The sequence below is a fragment of the Diadema antillarum genome, unplaced genomic scaffold (assembly GCF_040938485.1).
Source record: "Diadema antillarum isolate AM-2024a unplaced genomic scaffold, OU_Dant_1.0 seq00000937_RagTag, whole genome shotgun sequence".
Lineage (NCBI taxonomy): Eukaryota > Metazoa > Echinodermata > Echinoidea > Diadematoida > Diadematidae > Diadema > Diadema antillarum.
Genome location: NW_027271788.1, coordinates 304,755 through 326,536, shown reverse-complemented (window position 1 = coordinate 326,536; position 21,782 = coordinate 304,755).

Genomic DNA, 21,782 nt, shown 5'->3' with positions numbered 1-21,782 from the left:
TGTAATCGTGCATAATCACTGACAAAGGAACCGTTTCTCTCATTTCGGTCTATTTGGCTTAGGTGCCTTTTCAGACTTTACTGCCTTTGAATAAATACCAATAATGTTGAGCAGCAAACCTCAAAAAAGGACAAATTTTGCGCCACAAAATTGGTAATTACTGAACGTCTCTTAATGGTAAGACAAGCATGTCGTCTACTGCTTCTGTCCATGCTTTCTATAAAACATTGTGCGACAAAACGGGGAAAAAATTATTTGCTTTTTCATGTAAAGTACATGTATTTCGCAAATATTATTGCTTCAGCGATGATTTCGCAACATACACTATAACTGAACATGCATTTTCTTGATTTAAGAGAGTTATTATATTCTACGCATGTAATTTTTTGATTTCTCAAAGCACCGTCATGTTTTAATCCAGGCTGGCTGTCAGTGGACAAGACTGGATCAAAGCAGGAAAGCACGTTCAAAATGTTTTTGTGACGCTTTTGATAGAAACAGGTACACGAGTTAATTAAAGAGCAATGGATGTGCATGTGTAATAGGCCAATGTTTACACCGAGGTGACAAGGGCCATTCACAATGGTATAGTGAAATGTGTTGTGCATCACGTGTCCATGGATGCAGGATCCTGGCTGGATTCGAACCCAGCCATATGCACCGTATCTCAGCGATTGGGGGATAATAATTAAGTTAATAGTGCACAGTGCCCTGTAATTTGGACTTTTTTACTTTTGCCTACTGTAAAACATTATTACTCATTTTTTTTAATGAAAGTTTTCGTTCAGTTATAAATTCATACATGGTTTTCAAACACAGATTTAAGGACGAAATATAAACATACACAATGACTGTCCAGAAAGAAGAATATTCTTCACAAAAATGCAGAAAACGAAAGTCGTTTTAGAGACAATGTGAAGATTACATCAACAATTCATAAATCATGTAACGTCTGAAATATGACCAAGGTATGCAAAGAAGTTTGTCTATTTCGTGAATAAGGATACCATTCACGAATACAGAAAGTCTTTTCATTTTCAAAGCGCTTGACTTGGCATATACACTTTCCGCAGTGAGGCATATTCAGACCACAAAGCTACTAAAGATTGACTATTCACATCTTTAAATTCACAAATCGTAGTGGAATAGACTTTCAATGACAACGGTGCAATATACATGAAGACTATTCCGTAAGCTGAAACATATCAATATCTAGTATACACACACCCGCACACAAACACACACACATAAAGGACAGAGATAAAGGTGATATGCATCAATGGACATTGTCAAATCTGTAAAATCGTGTACAGTTAAATTTCAAATTCTGACTATATGTGACCGTGCACCTCAAAACGAACATAAAGTCGCACACACTGATTTTGTGTGAGGACTTAAAATTAAAGTGAACTAGGTCAACCGAGCCGAACTTGACTTTTTCATATTTTCTGAAAAAGCGGGTCTTCTTTTACATTATGCTAAAATTTGGTATCATAAAACGGGCAGGAAAGTGTGTTTTTTAGCAGTTTATCTCGAACATTTTTGGTAGAATAGTTTGATTAGGTGTGTCTTTAGAATCCCTTTTTCATTTCTGAAAAACCTTGTCCACACTCTTCACTTTCAACTCTAATAACTTTTGAAAGGAGAGGGCTACTGCTTTGAAAGTTGGCATTGATTATGGACAGAATGTGTTAATGAGGCATGCATAATTTCACTTTAATCTGATAATCCCTTCATTGTTGTTACTCTGGTGGTTTACTTCCTGTTTTTTTTGTCCCATTCATCACACAGCCAGCACGGTTTGGTAAAGATTAAGCGCTTGAATAGACACTGTACTTCAGAGCCTCTTTTCTCAGTTCACACTTTTCCTGAGTTTGTGCTTTCTTTCCAATATTTAGATAGGTTAGGAGAGTCCATTTGATTTGAGTTATACATCATTTTAAAGCTTAAAGTCTTCTCTTTCAGAATATGGTCTTAACTAAAAATTCATGTCTGGCGACTCTTTGTTTGTTTTGAGGTGCAGGGTCACATATTTTCTATGTAATGACGTCACAATGAATACATGGTCAAATAAAGACATATCTTTGACTTCTATTTCTTATGAATAAAATGAGACGAAATATGTTGGTCCATATGGACTCGTTTAAGAAAAGATTACAATCTATCTGTAAATGTTTTAATTTCAATTTCTAACTAATTTACAAATTTACTATATTAGTAACATGAAAGAAAAACCATGCTACCACGGCATTTAAATTTCTATAGTGGGAGGTATCATTATACTTTGTCTTGTTTACATCTGTGCAGAGGTTTCACATTGCTAGCACTTATAAATATGTAACGTTTAACTTCGATATGTGTAATTTTTCTTAGGGTGTAACTCGTCACATATTTTCACATTTACTGTATAGCCCCTCTGTTAAAATGCAATATTTCTCTTCGAGGAATATCTCATCTTCATATTGCCATGGGAACTACTACTTTATTGTGTTGTTGTTATTTCTTGTGTTTGTGATGTAGTGTGTTCTTGTTAGGCAGCTCACCACAAGCTCTGCTTTTTGAGATTCTGCCTTCCTTGTACAACTTTATGTATGTGATTTACAACATGAAAAGATGGAAAATAAATGTTTACAAACTTGAACTTGAACTTGAACTTGAGCTTGAACTTGAAACTTGATTGGTAAATTATACAGTGTGCAGAATATGGCGTTGACAAAGTACAGTCAAACCTGTCTATAGCGGCCAGTCACGTGAGATGAAAAGAGTGGCCTTATACACAAGCACCTTGTGTGCATTGAGAATCATCCTGCATGTACGTGTACTATCGTTGTATGCGTCTGTAAGTTATACATGCATGTGTACGTATGCAGATGTGTATTAGCATTATTAAAACAATGCCTCATTAAAGCCTCATTTATCGAGTTGATGAACAGTACCATAGGTACAGCAATCTCACTTTTCATCAGTGCATTACTATTACTGAATGACAGGTGTTGTGGCAGCGATGGTAATTACTGAACAGTAGCCACGTAATACCGGCACGGCTGCTAAGTAGACTAGCATTATTGACTCGGCTGCGGCTCCATATGGGTCTGTGGCAAATAGAGACAGCTTAAAGTCTGCATGCACAGCGGGGAGGTAAATTTGTGGACGCTACACGCAGGGTCTTTTACATTGCTTTTCTTTGAGGGGAATAGTCAATGGCCGCATACGGCAGGTGACCGCTTTAGAAAGATGGCCGCCAAAGCAGGTTTGACACTTAGTTTATTGAGTATTGTGTGTTTTGTTTAGTGTCAAAAGGTAATGGTTGCCAAAAAATGCTTTAATTTTATAACATATTTGACAAATTGTCACCTAATACTATGAAAGCGCTTAGAGACATTTTATGTGATAATGCGGTATATAAATATTGTGAATTATTATTGTTATTAAGGGTACTATTCTAATACTATTAGTACATCGCGGTTAAAGGGAGTGCACCGTACTGGGTGAGGTAGGGATTCATGTTTTTAACATTCCTAAGTGAGATAATGAAAAGCCTCTTGTGAAATATAAAAGAGCATGTAATTTTAAGAAGGATTCAACGTTTATTTGATGAAAACTGGTTTACAAATGGCTGAGATATCCAAAAAAGTGCTAATAATAAAAGGCGACATGCCCCAACTTTATTAGTATCTCTTTGTTTCACCTTGTTTTTGGATATATCAGCCATTTCAAAACCGATTTTCATCGAATAAACTTTTGATACCCCTTAGAACTGCATGCTCTTTGACATCTCATAGAGTGGTTTCTGAATATCTCACAAAACGTTAAAAGCTAAATCTTCACCTTGACCAGAACTGTACACACCCTTTAACATTTGGTTTGGTCTGAATTATACCATTAGACGTGAATTACAATCTATTGAATGTTGTGTAGTTGTCTGCTGTTTTAAAATAATGCTTGTAAAATATGCGCTCACCAAATCTGCCTAATAATTGGCAAATGTCATTTTCACCAATTCTGACTACCAGTATTTGGCAAATATACTACACTATGAATATTCTATAAACTTTATAGCGGTAGGAATTAAATTTTGGTTTAGGTGTGATCTTCATAATTTGACGCGAATTGCATTTTATTGAATATTGTGTAATTGTTTGCTGTGGAATATTAGCTATTCATTGGTGGAATCATGGTTATAGTTTATTGCAAATGTGGAAAAATGAATAAATTGAAGACTAATGATTAATGTGACTTTACTATTTATCATGGCAAATTGTAAGTGTAACCTTAATAAAGTTGTCTTCAACAAAAATGAAAGCTTTGTCTCATCAAATAGTTATCTCCATCTCGTCAATTTGATTGCTTGTTCCTCTGCGAAATATTTTTAATCATAAAGTGAGTTTATGTCTTTGTGAGTGTGTATGTATGTATTTGTGTGTGCTGTACGTGTGTTCAAGCGTATGTATGGTTAAAGTTTGTCTGCTGTATTGTCTATTTCTATGCTAAATTCAAATGTGTTTCTACTTGACTAAAATAACATCATCTTAATCGCTGCTCACGATTTTGATGTATTTTTTTTTTTTACAATTTACCCTACGACGTGACAACTCCATGAAACAAAATAAAAATAAATAACTTGTGAGTGGAGCGTGAGAGGGGCAGGAAATATGTGCGCACCATTAGCATGCACGATGGTGGGTACCTGAAAATAATAATGAATTCAATCATAGATGTCCATCTACTTCTATGTATCTATTAAATCTAAGTATGATAATTTTAATACGTTTATACCGCAATAAAATTAAAATCCTTTTAAAATAATTTGCTGAGGGGCGGGGGGGGGGGCGGTAGACATCCAAGCTGTCTCTGGTTGTGGATGTGGGATGGCTTGGGCTATCATAATTATTCTCCCTTCAAAAATAATATGGTTGCTGCAAAACGAGTCTGTCAAGTTTGCATTTAGGGCACATTATTACGACTTCATAGGTATTGTATTCCTTTGTATATTGACTAGCTTTGGAAATTTGCTTTTTACCGGAATTTTTTTCATGAAAATAAATCATAAGGATTTATCCAGCCTAATTTGAAAATATGTGTTGAATTAATTTCTCATGGGAACTTGATCAAATTGAATGGCTATGCTTATTATCAAAAGTCGCAGCTCAATACCTGGATTACAAAAGCACAGAGAGAAAATGTACTATAAAGAAAACATAATGGACATAAATGTCAAAACATCAACATGCGCAACGTGAAGTCATGTGCGTAGATTGATGTATGTAAATGAACTTAAATTAAAGATGACTCTCTCTCTCTCTCACATACACACATACACACACACACACACACACACAAATGAAACATGTTTTTCCTTTTTGTTTTGCCTAATAAGCATCATTCAAATGTCACGATTTCTTTTCCACGTAAGGATAAAACGCATGAACAAAAAGAAAGATAAAAAGACATTTAAATACGTAGAGAATAGAGCGTAAAAAAAAAGAGGTAGAGAGAAGAGGGTGCGAGAGGCCCAGGTATAAACAATGAGACGTTTTCTAAAAGTTCTTGAAACATTCCAAATCGATATTTGGACGTGTTGTCAAAACGTTTTAAATACGTCTTTCCGTGGAAGGTCTTTGAAGTATTCAAAACGTTTCAAATGGACGTTAAAACATTTTTTAATGTTAAAAGAAAAGCAATACAAACCTTCCAAAAATGTTGAGGACATGCTGAAAGTATTTTGGACGTTATGGATCAAAAAAAAAAAAAACTTTTTTTAAAAAGAATATTCAAAACGTTTTGTTTCCCTTCTCGTGACGTCCAGAAAAAAAAAAATGGTTTAAAAAAAGTCTTATGACTCTTTCTAGAACGTTTAGAGAACCTTTTAGGAACGTCTAAAATGTATGATCAACAAACGTTTGAAGAAATTTTCAGAAAACTCGAAAAAACAAATCAGGAATGTCTATCACTTTCCTAGATAACCGTTTTAAGAGCGTTGAAAGAGCCTTTACAAACAATTAAACATTAAAAAAAAATGATGAAAAAAATGTATTGGGCATATTATTTAGTTATGAGATTGTACTGGTACAATCTGGGACTAATGTAGCCTATCCTAATCCTGATCCGATATACTCCTATCCTAGCCTGTTCCTAATGTCTTACGGCCTATACGTACTATATCATTATTCCTAATTAATGTTTTATTATGTATCACATTGTTTTATATACCGACAAAGATGTGGCAAGAAGTGGTATGAAGAAGTTGGCACTAAAATTATTTCACACTTACCTTAAATAGGCCTATTAAAATGTGAAAATACCTCTTCAAAACAAAACTAAAAATAATGAATAATAATATAGTAATAACGTATGTACGACTTTAACTCGGCAAAAAAAAAAAATGATCCCTGCATATATACTTTGTGCTTCATATACATTTCAAATTTTAGATTTTTTGTTACTGAATTATTCATAAATATGTATGAATATTCGTGATGGTAAGACCAATAGAAGATGCAAGGGACCTAATGATTGGATTTTTTTTTTTTAATGTTCGTTGAAGACGCAGACGTAGCAGAGCTAATATAAAACGTTTTCTGGAGAAATTTAAAAATTACGAAGACGTAGCAGACATACTAAAATCGTTTGTTAAAGTCCTTTGACGTTTTTAAAACGTTTTCCAAAATCCTTATGCTTTGAAATTGCAATTGAATTGAAATTGTTGCGTCCAAAGTCTGACGTTATATGGAGGTTTTATGAACGTCTGTTTTAGACGATAACGTACAGAGCCTTTAAGAAGAAAAAGAAAAAAACCAACAACAAGGTTGAGGAAACGTTCTGAAAAGAGGATCTGTGTTTGCTGTGGGAGATAAAATGAATGATCTAGGCGTAGGTTCCTATGGGTTGAGACAGTAGATATGCATGTTAAGAACAGTAGAGGGTTCTTTCACTCATATTATTGCTCCATGAAATTGGAACCGTCTGCTATCGGAATCCTGGCAAAAAAAGTCTCGCGTGATCGATTAGGTATGCCCACCACCAGTTCGTAATTGAAGTTCATGCGAAACTCTGCAAGTGAGTGTATGTGTGCGTGTGTGTGTGTGTGCGTGTGTCAAAGATCTAGATCAAGGAGAATGCTCATGACAACAAAGCATTGCACTCCCCACTATGCCTGCACTGTCGCCAAAATGCGAGCCCGTCTCCGCACTTGAATGCACACACTGCCATTTTGGAAGTCCCCAAGGAGGTTCACTCAGCGTTGCCAGACGGAGATCTGGCTGATCTCGGTTTTAACCAAAAATTTGAACATTCGGTAATATCTTAATCCTTGATAACAAAATGTTGTGTTTGACGAATCAACAAATTTTTGATATTTTTGTAATGACAATTACAACCAACAAAGAATCACAATAAATGAAAACGAGAATGCATTTTCCTGAGGTTTCCTTTTCCAACCACTCTGCTATGGATCGAACTTAACACGCATTGAAGGTGGCTATCGGCATTTTAAGACTCTCATATCAAAAAGAAAGCAAACTGGCCACGAAAGTAAAATGGAAGGGGAACATTTATCTGAGCGTGCGAATGTTGCAAGAGTCAATTCACGGGTGTGACGAACATAGTAGTTACGTTCAGACGGGAGCCCTTAACCTCGAAGTTAGGAAACTTCGAGGTTAGAGCTTGTAGTTAGGGACCGTGAAGACGCACTCGTAGTTAGCAAACCTCGAGGTTTGCTCGATGTTTCGAGCCACGAGAAATCTTATGGTTAGCGCTCTAACCACGAGCCGCGGGGGGTCCCCACTCGTAGTTAAGCACCGTGTGGACACAAAACACAACGAACTCGAAGTTAAGAGTGACCTCGCCGTAAACTCTAGCCCCCACAATTTCCCTCTGCTTCCGGGTCAACCTCCCAAACGTACACCACAAATGCACTACACGTGAAAAACCTATGACGCACGACACAACAACATCACCTTTTCTTCCCATGCGCTTGATCTCTGAAACTGAACACTTCGAACTCCCTACTGTATTCTATATTCTTCTCCGACGCAAAAAAAAAAAAAATGTTTTCGACGAATATCTTCATAAAGGCATAAAGTCATCAGTGCAGTGCTATCTTTGCATACCATGACAGAGAAAAAGAGTACCTGTAAGCGAGTGCGACAGGGTTCGACTAAAAAATGAGTTAATAGACGCCTTGTTAGCAGTGTGGGCTGAAACTTCCGGTTTTGTGGTTTTAACATCAAGTGGGACCCACTCGTAGTTACGGGGGGCAGAAGCTTAACCTCGAGGTTTCGTAACCTCGAGGTTGAGATTCGTCGTGTGGACACACGTCGTAGTTAGGGGGCAAGAGCTAAGCCTCGAGGTTTCCTAACCTCGAGGTTAGGGCCTGCCGTCTGAACGTAACTATTGATTGGCAACGTGAATATCTATTGATAATAAAATTTCTAATTATCTTTGTGGGTCCAGAAATTGTCTTAGGCTATAATGCAACCATTGGGTCTACCAAGCTCGTCGCCATTCCTCGTCGCGCAATGGAGACTCGCTGGGATGAGTTTCTTTTCTTCTCCTTACTTCCGCGGTGTGTTTTTGTGTGTTATCATGATCATCATTATTCATTTGGTAATTCAACATAAAATATACAAGTGGACATAGAATACCCCCCCCCCCCCCTGACAAAAAAAAAATGGCATTACATGATATGAAGATTGTAATGGTGCATACCCGCTGGTTACGGGGGGGGGGGGGGGGGAGGCGAATTTATTACCAAGGCTCGAGGCCTCCCCCCCCCCCCACACCATTGCATGCATCACAAACTAGCTATACCAATGGAATACTGTTACAAACATTATCAAATAATACATACTAACACAAACATATGCACTGAAGCAATATATGAATATATTGTATAACTACGAACACTGAATGTGACCGATGGTCCTCCATAACCTGATAGTGTTAGCTCATTCAACAAAATGTGTGATTTCAGAAAGCTGGTGATTTGGCATGTGTGTGTGGGTGGGTGTCATCAAAATTCCGTTATAAAAGAGAAAAAAAAGCAAAGAACAAAACATATAGAGAGGAGAAGTGAGAGGGCAGGTGTAGTACAATGTATTCCTCCCTTTTTGTTGTTGCTTTGTCTTTACATTTCAAGTGTAGGATTGTTCATCGCGACGATTCTTCGATTTTTAATAACAGGCCTCCATTCCATAACTCGTCAGTGATGGTGAACTATACTAGAAGTTGTTAATCTAAAAACGATCACCTGTTTACTGTCTTCATTAAACTGATAATAGCGCTAATATAAAAACACTTCAATAGTTATTGGAAGGCATCTACAGTTGTACCTATCTATTCAAGTCGACATATCTGATAAGTCTTCTTTGTGTGTGTGCGTGCGTGTATGTGTTTGTGTGTTTGTGTGTGTGTGTGTGTGTGTGTGTGTTTGTGTGTGTGTGTGTGTGTGTGTGTGTATTTAAGTCGATATATCTGATAGGCCTTTCTTTCTCTTTTTGTGTAAAGCGCCTTAAGCAGTAATCAACATGGAGAATGGAGCTATAGAATGTATGCATGTATTAGTACTAATCCCATTAAGATAGTGGATGCTACATTTTGTCAGATAGTCCATCCGATTACATGCCTATGAATGCCTCTTTATAGGCGAAAAAATAAGGTCATTTTTGAAAGGCTCCTAGTTGTACGTAACATTGATACTCCTTTACAATAACCATTTCCATGATGGAATCTAATGACTCATGACTATAGGATCAATTGCTTTCTCTCTCTCTCTCTCCTTCTCTCTCTCTCTCTCTCTCTCTTGCCTTTTTTTTTTGGCATAAAGATTTGGGATGGCCAACCAGATGCAGAGTGCCAAGAGGACCGTTTTTTTTATTGCAGCATTGTCACCAACCAACTTATCTTGATCATTACTAAAACCAACAGGATTAGGTGTTAAATGCACTCAGCATTCGTTCCTGCAATTCCCTGGCCACACAAGCGATCTAAAAAAAAAATACAGACATAGTATCCACGTCAACTTGTACGTTGAGGGAGTACCATCGATTTGTGTGATCAAGGGCTCCGTTGTATGGAGATTTTCCCTCATCAGTCAATCATCGGAAGCAAAGTGTATCGCTTCCGGCCACCCACCGATTGGTATCGGATCGCAGTCCGATGAATCCAACTCGTGTTGGTCAACCATCATTCAGGTCAGTGTCAGACATGTCAGCTTTCATCCGATGAGGCAGGCTCGTCCGATGAGGATCGTGCGAACAATGATTGTTTGGTCATGAGAGGAAGACTGCTGTCAATGTCATTAACGAGGTGATCTCCCCCATCCCTAATTCTCTCTCATCGGTCACTCATCGGAAGCAAAGTTCGTTGCTTCCGGCCGTTTTTTGCTTCCGGCCAACCATCGTGGTGTATCGGATCGCAGTCTGATGAATCCGACGAGAGAGAGAAAAAAAACCAAGAAAGAGAGAGAGAGGGGGGAGAGCGAGAGAGGGAGAGAGATTTGCTTTGCAGGCCACTCCTAAACTGGTCATTGACCTTTCTAGAAGAAAGATGGAAGACTAGAAAAAAAAATGTAGCCGACCAGTCTCGTTTGTATATTTATTTGTATGCAGCGTTGAAAATACCCCTTTATTGCCTCTGTCACAAATGTACACACTAGTAGTTATGTACACGTACATGTATGATGTACTGTATGCCGGGCTGTTTTAATGTGTATGTACACAGGTGGACCAGATTAATGGAGAACATTCTATGTGGTATAGATATAGTACATACAGGCTGAACAGATCAGTGGAGAATTTTCTAGGTGGTATACAATGTAACTACACAGTACATGCATGTAAGAGGAAATACATTATAACTCACTCAATTTAGAATGAGTTCACCCTTTCCAGAATTTTCTGGGAAGTGCTTACATATTTGGCTGAGTGAGGCACTGTCCCTGTAGCCCAATGTGATTGGTAGTTATTCTTGGTAATGATGTTTTGTACATAGTTAGGCAGTGAGTCATCCAGGTTTCCTGGAACTTGGACTGGCTAGTAGGTTGGAGAGAGTTATAGAATGTGCTAGAAGGGGGTGAATGGATAGTATATAAGCCAGAGAAATTCTGCAGTAGGCAGAGTACCCAACACCTCTGCTCTGAGAGTTACGTCACTTCTGGCTCTGAAGCGACTTGTTATAGTCACTCCTGTGTTACCTGCTGACCTGTTATGTTTGTGGAGATAAGGCCTGGGAGACATTTTGCCTGCAGATGATTAATTTGCCTACATTGGAGAGAGACTCCATTTTTATGTCAATGGACATTGCTACGGCAAAGCTGTGGTGGGCTGGATTCTTAGCTGAACGTTATTAAGTGAATCATCATTCAACGCATCAACTGGACGTGGTCGTCACAACGTTTGGACTCTGCACGTTTCGCCGTGGACATATATCGTGGATTTTACCCCGGATCTATACCGTGGACTATCGTAACCTGCGCCTCTGGAGTTACGTCAGAGGAATCATTCATCGGTGCGTCAAGGATCATTCGTCTGTGCATCGAACATCGTATTTGGACACTTTCAAAGGATTATTTAATACGTGTAAGTGATTCCACTATCGATTTATAACTGTTTCTATTGATCATTGTTGTATTGATGTGACGCCGATTACCAGTCTGTACCCACAATATCACTGTTAATAAACCGCCTGAACATCAGTTGATTGTTTTTTTTTTTTGTGCGATCATTCTCGGAGTGATTTTGGTCGTAACACCTCATCAATATTTCAAACGCACATAGTCAAGAAGAAAGACAAAAAAATTCTCGTCATTATGAAATCGTAGTACATACGGCACATAACGACTTCCATCCCTGTATATGCATGTGTGCAAGTTATCACTTAAGAAGCTTTTTATCATTATTTTTTTTTTAGCAATCATTTGCCTTCGTGATATCATGACTAATATGTGGCCTGATATAAAACGAGGTCACAGAAAGACAGACAGGGGGGGGGGGGGGGGGGCTGGAGGAAGCGAGAGGGATGGGGAGGGGGAGTTAAGGATTTTCCTGATCAATTGAATTAAGCGGAATGAGAGTAACATTATCAAATTCCTCTGAAAGTCTGTTCACGCGTGGGTGATTCTTCTGGTATACAACAGGCCTTATTTGTACGTGCTGGCACTTTGCATGTGGCTGCTGATAGTGTACAATAATTCATTGAAGCATTGAATTCCATCATGGAAATGGCTCTTGTAAAGGAGTATCAATAACCTACTAGGATGATCCTTTCAAAAACGACCTTCGCTAATGAAGTGGCTTTCAGGATGTTTAGGCATGCAATCGGATGGACTATCTGACAGATGCAATATCCATTATCTTACCAGGCCTTGACATACTGAAACAGACAAGTGAGTAGCTTATAATAACAATTTAAAAGCTTCTTTTTATTTAAACTTGCAAAGGCATAGTCAGCACAAAAGTAAGGGGATCATTGTAGTTGTAAAATTGAACAACTTCTAATGTAGTTCACCGCCACTGCTGAGTTGTAAATTTGAGGTGTGTTATTCCAACTCGAAGAATCGTTGTGATGCATAATCCTACACTGGAAACATTAAAACAAAGTAAGAATACATTGTAGTACATCTACCCTTTCACTTTTCCTCTCAATAGGCGCGGTCAGACTGGCAAAAGATCGCGAAGTTTAATATCGCGATCTTTAAGATCTGGAAGATGTGCCAGTGTGACCGCAAACTTCCCGCGAAACTTCTCGCGAAACTTCTCGATCTGTTTGCGGGCGGTGTCTACGAAGCGCGAGGCCATTGTCATGTACAGATGTGCATTGTTACATCACAATCACTTGCCATCGGACGGCGCACTCTTTCTTGCGCGCGTACGAATGGCCCAAACTTCGCGATCTTAAACTTCTCGATCTTTTTGACAGTCTGACCGCGCCTTATATGTTTTTAAATGGAATTATCTTTCATAATATTTTTTATTGGAATTCCGTTCGATGTCACCATCAAATTTTCACGATAAAACGAATACAAACATTCAACTAAATCAAAGTAATGAAACTGAAAAAAAAACTTTTGCTTAATCGTACAAGATATACAACTGAAGTAACAGCATGACATGCAAGCCTGCTTAATGGTACAAAATATACAAGTGAAAGGATAACATTACATGAAAGCCTCAGTAAATCTCATGAAACATTCTTCAATTTATCAAACGAAAGTCCTCTTTTATTACATCAAAATAATCCCTAAATCCACCAATCCCAACCCCCCACTCCATCTACCTAAAACTCATGCCTGTCCACACCTATCACAAGTATACATACACACACACACACACACACACACACACACACACGTACACATATCCAAAATGATCATACATAAACAAACATTGATCAATTAATTATGATGACGCTCACACACACAAACACACACAAACACACACACATACACACCGCGGAAGTGAGGAAAAGAAGGGTGAACTCATCTCAGCGTTCGAGTGTCTCCAGCCAACACACCCGCGACGAACAGTATAGTCACTTGACTGGACAGGTGCAATCTTGGTACTCCCTAGTGACATGTCTGACATGTGATCTTTCATTGACCTGATGGTCGACCAACACAAGTCGGATTCATCACGCTATGATCCGAGACACTTTGGTTGGTTGCCGGAAGCAACAAACTTTGCTTCCGACGTGTAACCAATGAGACAGGATCTCTGTTGAACGGGAGTATTACGCTGGAAATCCGTTTCACACATCGGCCACAATACTAATATTACTGCTATACTGCTGATATAGGTTTTTCCAGCCCCATTTCATCAGATTTGCTGTCATTCAAGTTTGAGTGAATTTGAATGATCACCGAGATCGGTAATCAAAAAGGTAACTAGTTCGTTCAATTTAATTTCCTCAGTATGCGATTATATGAGTTTCTCACACAAAGGTGTAAAAAGGGCTTTCAAATTAAAAATGCAAGTGGAACGCATTCAAATTCGCACCTGCACCGCCGTGGAGAGCGGTAAGGAAGTTCACGATATTAAAGTCAAACAACTGTTGTAACAAAGCAAACACATACATTTACACTTTATACAAGATTTTAGCTGCTTCTACATTACAGAGCATGTGTGAACATCTCGAATACGGACAGATCAATTAGGGGATGAAGCATGACCTTGACAACCACCAAAAGTGGCGATATAACCTTTTGATGAAATAGGTCTATCTACAGATGATCCAATTGCGGCAACTTATGATAATGCATGGACACGGGGAACTAAGGAATGAAATCAATATTGATCAATATGGATTTGGACATATTAATCATAGGACCCCTAAGGATCCCCCATGGTATTTGGCTATTTCCTGATACTGTTATAGGGATGAATTGAAAGTGATAGAAAGATTGACAGGAAAGAATAACACCCAATACAATTAAGATAATAAAACGAGAATTTGAAATGAAAATAAAATTATATCGTCAGATCATATTACAATGAAAAAGAGGCCCGTAGAATTGTGTATGTTGGTTGAATTCGAACGTTCAAAGCGCGAAGCGAGAAGCGTGTGTTCCTGTAATGAAATTAGACACGGATTTGAGCGTCTATCCAGCTGGGGCGAAATTGAACTCCAACATTTACTTTGAGTGGTTGAATTTAATGAATTTCTCTCTAAATTAAATGATATAAAATCTACAAGGAATGCCATGAAATTGAATACTGAAAAAAAAATTATAATGAAACGTGAGAGAAGAGTAGTGACGCAAATCGTTTGAATTTGAACGCTTTTTTGTAAATTCGAATTTAAATTGGATGAAATTGGGCGGGAAAAACTATATTACTGCTACTGATCCTGTCACTTCTATGAACGAGTATACTACTTAATGCTGGTAATAACACCCTATTGTATCATCTCATAAAATGAGGTTTCCAAAATAAAATAATAATTCCAACATAATTGTTATTTCAATTACCAACATCATTATGACAATTTTGATGATGATAATGGAAAATACAAAAGCGATAACATAGGAACAGGGGAAATTAAGTTGGATGAACTAATTACCTTTTTGAATGTCGATTTCGGTGATCATTAGGAATCACTCAAACTTGAATGACCGCATCGTTAAATCGAATGCAGATCTGATGAAATTGGGCGGGAAAACCTATAGGCGATGGGACTGAAAGTAACCCGAACAGGGTATGGAAACGAGGGATGATGGAAAGTATTGTCACATATCTGTCTCTTTCTTTATTATTCAGTATTTTGATCGGCCTACCGGCGCATACTGTTTTGTTAGACACGCATTTCAGTCGAAGATGGCAGTATTTCTTATGTTTTTGTTTTTGTTTTAATTGAATTGAATAACTGAAACTGCACTGGTCTTGCACTCGAGACACAGTGAACAGTTCCAGCACGTTTATTTTCATATTTCACTTGACATCAAAATACACCCAAAAAAAAAAATACAAACCAAGCAAGATACAAAATATGTTATAAGTCGGGTCATGAACAGAAAGTGTGTCAGCGTACATAATGTACATAAGACAATTCTCTATAACTTGTGAAATATGCACGGACGGCATAGTTTTTCTGAAACATATGGGTAAATACGTCAGGCAAGCCGTTGGCTGATAACTGAAACATAAATGTTCCTAAGTTGTATAAAAACAAATCAGCAACCTTAAGGAGTCTGTTTTCAAAGAAGAAATAATTCGTGCGACAATAATAGTCGGCTAGATTAACTGAACGAATAGCTCGTTTTTGTAGTATGAAAATCTTATCAATGTGTAATTTGGCACAGTTTCCCAAGGCAAGTATTCCGTAATAGAGATAGGGTAAAATAAGCGTTGAATTTAAAATTTTCGAAATATACTTGGGGAAAAAATGTTTTAGCTTATTTAAGATCCCAGTATTTATCGAAAGCATCTTAGATGTATAATCTATTATGATATTTCCATGTTAATTCATGGTCAACATAAAGACCTAAAAATTTAAACGATTCAACTTGAATCAAACAGTCATTGTTCATTTTTATATCGCCAGGGAAATGGATAACAGAATTACTAAATAACATATAAACAGTTTTGTTTACATTAAGAGACAACTTGTTTGCTTGAATCCACATTTGAACCGACTTTAATTCTCTGTTCACTACATCTAAAAGGGTTGTTGGGTTAGAATCATCGGCAAAAAAAAAGAAGAAAAGATAAAACATAAGATGAATTTTTGAAGTCATTTATATAAAGAATAAACAAAAGTGGGCCTAAAAGGGATCCTTAAGGGACTCCACAAGATAGGGTTTTTAAACTGTTTCCTGTTAGTTAGGTAGCTCCTGAACCAGTCCAAGGCCTTTCCACGTATCCCACTGTGCGAGAGTTTGTATAACAAAATACCGTGATCGATAGTGTCAAAGGTCTTGGACATGTCCAGGAATATACCAACAGTATGTGATGAGTCGTCAATAGCGTGGGCTACTTTATCGATAAAAGCAAGCACAGCGTGAGTAGTAGAGCGTTTTTTTTCCTAAATCCAAATTGAGACTCACAAAAAATATTGCATTCATTTAAGAACATAATGACACGAGAATATATCAACTGTTCGAGAATCTTAGACATCGCCGTCAAAAGAGAAATTGGACGATAACTACTTACATCTTGCTTATTACCTTTTTTATATTAAATCGGAACAACTTTAGCGATTTTCATTTGACTAGGCACTACGCCAGTAGCAAGGGACAGATTAAATATATTACTATGTTAAAGGAGACAATAATTTGCGGATATGATATTTTTCAGTAAAAAATGTGTAATACCATCATGTCCAGCACTCTTTTTTGCTTTCAACTTGAGAACTACATCCCTCACCTCGTATTCTTGGATGGGAGTAAAAAACACAGATTGAGGATTTGGATCAGTTGGAAAATAATGAGATTCTTTATCTGTTACTGGGATATTACTAGCAAGACTGGGGCCTAAATCAACAAAAAAAGTCATTAAACGCATTAGCAGCATGTACCCGATTTTTGATCGAGATACCATGCTGAGATATTTCTTCCACTTGTTCCGATTTATCTTTAACTCTGAGAACTCCATTAATCACCTTCCATGTACTCTTGGTGTCATTTTTGTAAAGGTCAAACAGACTGCCTCGCGAAATAACTCCTCTTAGCAAGTCTCAAAGTTGTTGTAAGAATATTACGATAACGAGCATATTTACCTTTCGTATTTTCATTCGGATTCCTCTTGGTGTCAAAAAATAAATTATTCTTATGATTGATAGACTTAAGGAGGGATTTGGTGATCCAAGCCATTCTTACTGCTTTTTTATTGGTAGAACGGGTGGATTGTCGTAAAGGAATAATTTCATCATAAAACTTAGAAAATTTATCCAAAAAAATATGAAATGCAGTTTCTACATCGTTATCAATACCAATAATTTCTTCCCAATTAGCAGTCAACAATCTCTTCCTGAGTCTATCGATGTTGCTATCAGAAAAATCACGAAAAGTAAATCTTTGAGTCTTAAGACAACAGCTTTTCGCAAGAGGAACCTTGGCGTATATCGGGAAATGATCAAATATATCAGATACTATGACACCAGATGATACAAACGAAATATCGTTAGAAAAAATATTGTCTATCAACGTGGATGATGTATCAGTCACACGGGTAGGTTTCTAATTAACGGTATAAGGTATTTGGATAACATCAGGTCTAAAAATTCTTGGCAGTGAACATTTTCATTGTAATTAAGCAAATTCAAATTAAAGTATATTTGTATATCTTTGTTTTCTATTTTTAAAAGCGACCGTCCTCACGAAGAGAAATACACACACACACACGCACACACATACACACACAAACGTATATACATGTATTACATTGTACAATATGATGTGATATGATTGATGTATCATAATAATAACAATAATAATGATGATAATAGTGACTACTTGTATAGCGCAAAAGTCCACCTTTCAGTGCTCATAGCTCTCAAAGAATGAAAAGATAGATAGATAGATACATGTTCAAACGTGAAAACAAAGAAGAAAGTGGCAAAAAAACAAATTAACATATACCAACAACATATACCAAATAAAGAATACTAATGTCCCGAACATTAAGGACAACACTTACAGTCCTCAGTGTGAGTGGAACAGATATGTTTTCAGTTTCAATTTAAATGTCTCTGTAGATGGCACTTGTCTTAACTGAATAGGTAACTGATTCCACAATTTCAGTCCCATAACGAAGAAAGCGCAATCACCCCATCCATATTTTAGTTTGGTTGTTTGGAGTAACAATGCATCTGATGATTAACGTAGGCTTCGTAATATTATGTAATGTTACGTATTATTAAATAATAGAAAAGAACAAGAAAGATGCTTTTAAAACGATGTTATGAAGCGTTCAGGATCCAACCTTGTGTGTTGTGTGTATATCCCAGTGCACGAATGTTGTAATCGGTAATAAAAGGGTGAACACTATTAAAGCGATTGACTGAAATTGTGTGATACATTAATAACTGTCTTTTTTGTTTTGTACGTGTTATGAAAGACTGTAACCTTCATGGATCGGATGTGTTCTTCAGCTGTCGAAGCCCCTGGCGTGAATTCAACGTGACTTCAAAATTTATACGTATAGCTATCCTAGTGTACTTGGTCTTGAAAGCTATACAGCTTTGAAAACAAACTGTTGTGTAAATCGTTGCATTTCCTTGAAATGATAATGATTTTGCCTGAGGACTGTGCAAATGTATTATGCTTATATTTGGTGTGTGCGTGCGTGTGTGTGTGTGTGTGTTAGTGTTTGTGTGTGTGTGTGTATCTGAGTTTGTCTATTCGGGGTATCTTTTCAAGTGCTCATGTACATTCTGAATGTTTGTGGGTTTTTTTTTTTTCGTTGACTTAATAGGACGACACGAATGTGCATTAATTTGCTTTCAGTTAAGTTACTTTGTTCTTCCGCATGTAATGTAGTCCTTTTGCCTTGAATGAAGGAAGCTCTATGTTACATGCTAATCCTTTACAAATGTTAGCAGGAAATATTAGTCACATAGTCTATCAAAATATTTAAGACCAAAAGTAAGTAATGTATCTTCATTTTCTCACGGCACCATTTTGTTTTTATTTTTCATTGCGATTTTCCATCACAACGTCAGAGCGGATTAATATTTCACCAACTGGCCACACCCTGTGCATAAGCTGTTCACAAATGACAGTACACAACTGTTTCATCCTTTAGACGCCTGAGCACAGACATTGAAAGGTGCCGTATGATAACATTTGAGGAGATTCGAGCTGTGGTGTTAACTTAAAGAACATATATATTGCTTCGCAACACAGGAAAACAGGCACAGGTAAAAAGCTTATATTGTTTAAAAATAAGATTATCTGTGTTATGTTATTTGTGAGATTTCAACATCATCGCTTGAAGCAATGTATAATATATGCAAAAGTACTTTGTGCTCTCTAAGAACTGCTTAATCTTGCGGTTGTGCTTGAGGGGATAAATGGGAGAGAAAAACGTATCAAAATACTTAACGTGCACCATATCACAAAGCGAATGAATAAGTCGGAGGTATTTGTCAGAAAAAGACAGGTTTAGGGAGAATAATCAAGTTCTATAATGTTCTAGGTGTCAATTATTGTAGGATGGCATGACACCGATGTGTATGATAAAATGTTGATTTGTTTACCTACTAACGGACTATCAACGTTGTCGTGCTCTGGTAACAATGACTTAATTGATTTTGATTGCATTGTGTTGATTTGAAGTTCAATTTCATGAAAATATTTTGTAGGAAACCGTTTGACTATTGCATTTTTAGTAGTTACTTAGGATTATGATAAATAAACGTAGAAATTAAGGGGCATATAGACTTTTTACCGTCGTCCAGACTCGTATGAAGTCCCTCCATTTTCGCATTACTACTATACCTCACTTTGATTACCGCAGCATCGATGACAAAGTATAATTAAATACTGTTTTCATTCCACACTGTCTTGCTTACCTCATTCTCTGCTACGGAAGAAAATGACATGTATGTGACCGTTCATCACAAAATAAACAGAAAGTTACAAACTTTATTTCACGTGAGGACTGAAAAGAACGGTAAAAAGGGCCCACTCAGTTAGTCTTGAGCTTTTGGTATTTTCTCAAAGATCTATTCTTATTCTACATCATTCTAAAGTCCGGGGACATTAAAAAAAAAATGGAATGTGTGTTTTTAGCCGTTTTTTCTACAATGCTTTTTGAAGGATAGTGGGATTAATTATGTCACATAGGCCCCTTTTTATTTCTTAGAATTTCATTTGAACTTTTAATTTTTAAATCAAATAGATTTTGAAAGGATTATGCCACTGCTTTGAAAGTTGGTAATAGTCATGGACAGAATGTGCTAATAGAGTGTGCTCATTTCAGTATGTTCTGATAATCCTTTTATTGTTGTTATTAAAGTGGTTGACATACTTTTTTTGCCCATTAACTCCGTTAATATTCTTCGTCATGTTACAAGTAAACCATCACTGGACAGTTTTTCGTTTGCTCTGTCTAGTGACAGACTAATTTGAAAATGTTTGAAAATGGCTCTTAACACGTTTTGTTATCAACCTCTTGATGTGTGAATCTTGTAGCAGCAAGAACGGCATAAGTCTCATGTTTCTTCTTTCCTTCATTCAGGATCCCGGTGTACTTCAATACCGAGATGCAACTTCTACAGCGACTTCGTGTTGCCATGGTGATAACTATCCTGTCACTGCAAAGAGGTGTGTAGTTCTTGCATGAGAAGTTAAACAAATTTAAGAATTAAACTGTATAAAGATTATAAGAATTTGTCGGGACGTCGCCTTTAGGGGGAAATGTAACTCTCATTTAATAATTATACATGCATGTTGACATAAACATGTTTCCGGATAAAATAAAACTCATTATGATCATAATCATTTCACATCAACGCAATTAATACCACGAACCGTCATTCATCACGAAATTACTATACATTGTAATTATACAATATATTTGTTTTTTTTTTTTTCATCTCATCCAAATGGAAAAACATGTGGTTTTGTTATGGACAGAGCTTTTACTGAAACGTTCTTGTTTTAGCATATCAGCAAGCACACGCACACGCGCGCACACACACACACACACATGCTCACCCAATACCATTTATGTGCATACATGCACATATTATACACAATTAGGCGCACACTGACACAAAATCACAAACAAAAAAGTAAATGACACTGAACGAGGCTGATGACATAGGAACCTCACATATTTCAGAAATGTAGCTGTGTAGTTCCCATAACAATACTGAGTATAGCTTGCAAGTCCACCTTTGCATCATGTATGCATGCCTTCTCCTTTTTCTAATAGTTCTGCTTCCTTTTGAACCCCTACTCATGCATCCTTATGGTGAGGCAACCATGTCATCGTCCTTGTTCATTGCAATTTGTTGTAAATTTTGAAAACATCCTTCTTCATCATCCTAATCATTATAAATCCTAAAAATCCGTAGTCAGTATAACTAATTTGTTGTTATTTAAATGTTATTAATCTGAAAATCATCCGGGTGGCTCCTTTGTCAAAGATGAAGTTAAAAAAATAGTTTCTTGATTTTGTCAATCGTGCTTAACTCAGTATCTCGCACTTTTGTTACAATGCTAATAACTGCAGAATACGAGCAGGTCTCTTTAAAAAGACATAATTCAAAGCCGGGTGAAAAGAACATCATGAATGGGAGACCCTGGATTTGATTTCTGTCTGCTGCTCACATGTGCTTTCGTT